Here is a 5,822-nt window from a genome sequence, read left to right as displayed (position 1 = left end):
TATTAATACGGACGCTTTCATACTCCATCACGATTAGGTTATGTTTCACGTTTGCTCAAGGCCGGACAACTAACCCATGTGTTTTTTCGATTTAATTGTACTTTTTCTAATTATTTATTGTTTCTTTCGTAACCTGGGTCTATAACCTGTTAGCAGGGCAGTGAAAACAATAAATATAAACGTACAAGTTTTGCTGAAGGAATATTTTAATTATACATGATTATACGTGATTGCGCGTAACTGTTTACACCGACTGAACTATACGTATCTAAGAAAAACAAATAGGTGCCAACTATGAAGTAATGGCATTGCTACCAACACTAAATAATAAAACCATAAATAAAATTTTGAACTTTAAATTTTCTAACATAAATATTTATTTTATATTGTTTAAATATATATTTCATGCCATGGAATTAATGTTTCATCAATGACATGTTCTCCAGTGAATATTTTTTGAGACTTTCTTTACAATTTGTCAAAAAATGGAAGTATTTTTTTAAGTATTTTTTTACTCAACATAAGTAATGAACATATTATCGACAAAATGAAAGTTACTCAGTAGAATAATGGCATGGTTATTGAAAATTATATAATGGGCTTTTCGACCAGTAATTAACTATAAGATTTTACAAACCCAATCCATAACATCAATTCTAAGAATTTTTTTATTCTTTCAGGATTAGTGGTGTTGACTTATGCATCGTGAACATGGGATTAATTTAATTTTTGTTGTACTATATCTATTTGTTTCTAATACAAATAAATTTATTATTTCGTCATCAACGAATAAAGCAAACATCATACGGATTGATAACCAGATAATTTTCCAAGCTGCCTATCTCAGGAAAAGAAAATGATTTTTATCGACCACTAAATTTATTCCATTCACTAAATTGAATTGTACTTTTCTATCATTAATTTTTTTTTTCTTCCTTCCTCTTCTTCCTCTTCAATGAACCAATTCTTGTAAAATTTTGTCAATAGTATCTTCATTATATTCATCATTACTATTATCATTTATCAATATTTGAATCAGAATTTGACGATGTAATTCTATTTATATTTATATTTCTTTTTCTGGAAAATTTCATTTCATGTTCATTCAACATGTTCAACCTGTCTTTTTTAATCATCATCTTACAGTTCTAGAAGATATATTTAATTGTAATTGTTCAACGATATTTCGTAATATTATCGTTGAATTACATCGAGATACTCTTATAATGTAAAATGTTGTAAAATGCGATTGTTTGAGGGACATGTTTGGCACATTTTTTCTATTTTCACATTTTTGCGTTTAGAACTGAGTAATAATATCTTTTTATTTGATTTTGATTTGTAAATTATGAGAACATATTCATCTGATTTATATAGTTTTCGGATCGTATTATCCTTTTTATCCTTTGCAATTTTTGGCAATTCCTTTTATTTGCACATTAAATTCCCACAAGAGTTGTTTTTTTCAAGTAACTTTCTTGCAAGGGAAATACTTGTGAAGAAGTTATTAGTAATTTCGGCCGTAAATCATATCATGTCTCTTATACATATTATTTATGTTTGCTTCATGTCTCTCACATGATATTGTAAGTTAACATTAGAAATTGGAAGCGGGCCGGAATATAGATCCTTGTGATGCTTCAACATTTTGATCTTTAACTTGAGATAAGACCTTTTATTGTCGATTTGGACGAAAAAGAATTTTTTTTCCAAAAAGTATAACAGTGTAATTAGTTATTTCTTGTTAGTTAAGTTTTCTTATGATATTAAGTTGCTTTTTCGATATTGTTGCTTCTCAGGAACATCTCAAACTTTAGAAGTTTGCGCATTGAGCATGCGTTCTCAAGTCGTGATGATTCCGGGTAATTTGAGATTGAAGATGATGTCTATGAAAATAAGAGCTGTACAGCCTCCACTATTACTTCGATTTTGTCGAAGATGTTAATGCAAGATACTAGTTTTAAACAGAGTATTTTTGATAGAAAAACTGTCTTTTTAAGAAATCTTTCTCTAAAAAAGTCGTTGGTCCTCGATGATATTTTCTTGATCAAGACCAAAAGCCTAGTGGAGATACAGTGGGGAGTGTTTCGATAAGAGCTGGTATTGAATTATGAGGATTTCCTCCTGATCGTCCCTTCCAGAGTGCATTACAATATGATTTCCATCTAGAATCATAGAATTTGGCTATTTAATGTTGCGAAATTATTAGTAATACTAGTCATCGTTACGATACTTTACGTCGATTCTTTGTAGTCTGAGACAGGTTGAGAAGTTAGCTGTTCATCCTCACTGTTTGCACATTACGGTGAAGTATCTGGATATTTCACACAATCTTTAATCATATCTTCCTCACATTTGACGTATTTTGGCACAAAACAGTTTCCAGAAGCATGTCCGTACGCCTGGCAACGGAAACATTGAATGTAATTCTTATAATATTTTTCCCAATAAACCCTGAAGTAAAGTAAACTGATTTTACTCACCTGAGCAAGAAATGCAGGAAAATTAATTCGGTAGATCTCATTCTACTGGATCTAAGCGCTGGTCAGCTTAGAGGATTGAGGTTATGAGCTTTTAGTTTTTCGACAATAGCATTTGGTCCGATCTTTATTATTAAGGATGAACTGTAAAATTTGATTCCAGTTTGGTTGAAGGTCTTTTTCATTTTAGAAAAGACTGTTAAAGTGAATCTTTATCTGTTCTTCTATGTGTTTGAGATGAAAATTATTCCCAATGACTCTTTCTAGTTGAGCTGTGAATTTAAATAAGTCGTTAATTTTGATTTTGATATAAATGGGCAGTGGTTGATTGTTATGATTATTGATTAGTATTGGTTTCTGTTGTTCACTTTTTCCGTTGTTAGTATCAGAATTACTAGTTTTATTAGTCATTATATCACTAGGATCATTTTGGTTAAAATGAACAAACTTAGTAAAGTCAGAAGAGAGTTGAAGAGGTCAAAGCAGTTTTTGACTGGGTTTCAGAACAGGTTTTTTTATTTTTTGTGGACTATGTTAGTGTTGTCGTTTATACTATTGTTATTGTCTTCATCTGTAAGGAACAATGACTTGAATGGATAATCTCTATTCTCAAAGATTAGACTATATCCAGGGATCTTTTTACCATGGACAACTAGTAATAATTATGTAGTCCAAACTCAGTTCTATTCATTCGATTCATTATTTTGTTATAATTGTTTTGTTTATAATGTCTCAATCGATCATTAGCTTTTATAGAAGACACACGCGTTCTTCGCTTGGTGTCTAAGCAGAAAATGAGATGATGAGAATGGTCTAAGCTACTACTTTATTAAAATACACTCATTCTTTTATAAGAAATTTAGAAGAATATAAGAGGGATTTATCGTGATACGTCACATCGTTATACGGTAATATTATGATTTCGAATAACATGGCAGTCTTTGGGAATTAATTTTATATACAGCTCTCCTACATCTTCTACAACGCAGTTTCGCTTTAACACGATAAAAAAATTGCGAAAATCTTTGTACAACATTGTACTTCTATGGCACTAGATAACATGATTTTTATTTAACACATTTAAAAACTAAATTACCTTAAAATAATGACGGGAATGAATAATGAACTATAATGACTTTATATGAAAATGTATAACAGATTATAATTTATTCATTTATAATTCTATTGTTATAACGGAAAGCGTCATGCACATGCCATCCGTGGCAAGATTTATGCCGTGTCAGAGTGTTGCGGAAAGTGCTGCCGTATCTAAAAGAATAAAATATCGTCATATCGATCTGTTGTAAAATGCGATGGCTGCTGAGAATCTGCAAACGGAAGGTCTTTTTCGTTTCTTTTTATCTCCGTGGTCTGGAGACAAAAGTCTCAAGATTGGTAATTTGCGTCGAGTCACGATGTGTTAAAGGATGACTTTTTCGTCATTTAGAGTAATTTTTGGAAAATTAATTTTCAGTTCTATATCTGAAAAAAAAAATTTAAGAAAATTTATTTCTTTAGAAATAAAAATACAAATCTTAATCGTGTTTTAAAAGGAGAAAAAGCATTTCACATTGGAAAAGTTATAATTTAAACGAAGTTATAATTAAACAAAATAACAAGATGGATTATTAAAAAAAATGAAAAAGAAATAATAAGTGCAGTTGGTGCAAAATATTCGACATTCGACATAAAATATGCAGCTCATTTCCACCAATAATTGAGAGAATGGAAAAAGCATTCAGCATTTGGATTGATGATAGTTGTCAAAAAAATTTTCATTGGACGATAATCATTAAAATTTACAAATATTTTAAAAAATATGGAATATCTTCTATCAATTCAGATTTTGTGGTAAGTAAGTTTTGTGGTTGGTTGGTTCGAAAAATTTAAAATTATAATTCATAAGAATAATTCATAGCATAAGAATTCAAGGAGAATCTTAATCATGAAATTATCAGGATGTATCCAAAAAAAATTCAAAACATTATAGAAAAGCAAGGATACACAGCAGACCAAGTATTCTCACCAACAAAACTGAACTTTGTTAGAAAAAAATGCCCAGTAAAATCTTTATATCGAAAAAAGAAAAAAATTCACCTGGATTTAAAATATCTAAAGATCGTATAACATTACTTTTGTGCAATAATGCGTCGAGGGACTTTATGACAACACTCTTGCTAATTTATTTTTAATAAAAAAAATTTCCATTGGACGATAATCATTAAAATATTTTAAAAAATATGGAATATCCTCTATCAATTCAGATTTTGTGGTAAGTAAAGATTAGTTGGTTCGAAAAATTCAAAATTGTAATTCATAGCATAAGAATTCAAGGAGAATCTTAATCATGAAATTACCAGGATGTATCCAAAAAAAATTCAAAACATTATAAAAAAGCAAGGATACACAGCAGATCAAGTATTCTCAATATCGACAAAACTGAACTTTGATAGAAAAAAATGTCCAGTAAAATCTTTATATCGAAAAAAGAAAAAACTGCAACTGGATTTAAAATATCTAAAGATCGTATAATATTACTTTTGTGTAATAATGCGTCGAGGGATTTTATGACAAAACCCTTGCTAATTTATAGATCTTTAAATCTTCATTTCACTTAAAGGCGTAAGTAAAAATATCTTACCTTACCTTATATATTGAAAAGCAAATCCAAGAGTTTGAGTAACTGGAGAAATTTATTTAAGACTGATTTATTTAAGACTTATTAAAGACTGATATTTAAATTGTTTTATGTCAAACATTGAAAATTATTTAAAGCAGAAAAATTTAAGGAGAGCATTACAATGAATTTTAGACGTAAAAATTAGGAAACAATTAATGTAATGGAAGCAATTTTTAATTAAGCACTACATCGACATCATTGTCACTGAACAAATTAAAAACATCAACAACGTTAACCTCTTCCCGTACCATTTAATTCGACGAAATCCGAGCCCAAATAATAGAGAGCTCAACGCGCGGTAAACAGATCAGAGTGATGCTCGAAAACAGTTGCAATACAAGCCGAAATAGAATTATAAAAATAAATATGATATAGTCATTTGCTTTATGCGATACAACTTTTGGACGTAAATAATAATTCTTTTTACTTTTATATATATATATAAACGAAAAGAATTATTGTACATATATATACATTATAAATCTATTATTTTTTAAAAAATAACGAAAATAATTTCAAAATTATATATCATAAATAAACAATACTTTAATAGAAATTACAGTCTTCTAAGCGTTTTCAAGTATACCTTCGTTCTAAGGATAATAAGAAAATGTAATAATGCTACATCTAAAAGTAAATATAATAATATATTATAAATAAAA

The 5,822-nt window shown here is 29.0% G+C and overlaps 1 long non-coding RNA gene across 1 annotated transcript; it reads right to left on the bottom strand.

Moving 5' to 3' along the window:
* Positions 1-1,775: 1,775 nt before the first annotated feature.
* LOC107994498 (uncharacterized) lies at positions 1,776-5,294 on the bottom strand. Its single transcript, XR_009832987.1, has 5 exons — positions 5,127-5,294; positions 3,577-3,962; positions 2,484-2,752; positions 2,239-2,402; positions 1,776-2,165 (listed from the first exon to the last, which is right to left on the bottom strand). It is a non-coding gene; the product is annotated as an uncharacterized LOC107994498 (long non-coding RNA).
* Between the last annotated feature and the right edge of the window lie 528 nt (positions 5,295-5,822).

This window comes from Apis cerana, linkage group LG16, assembly GCF_029169275.1.
Source record: "Apis cerana isolate GH-2021 linkage group LG16, AcerK_1.0, whole genome shotgun sequence".
NCBI lineage: Eukaryota > Metazoa > Arthropoda > Insecta > Hymenoptera > Apidae > Apis > Apis cerana.
This window is presented reverse-complemented; position numbering and strand designations above follow the sequence as displayed.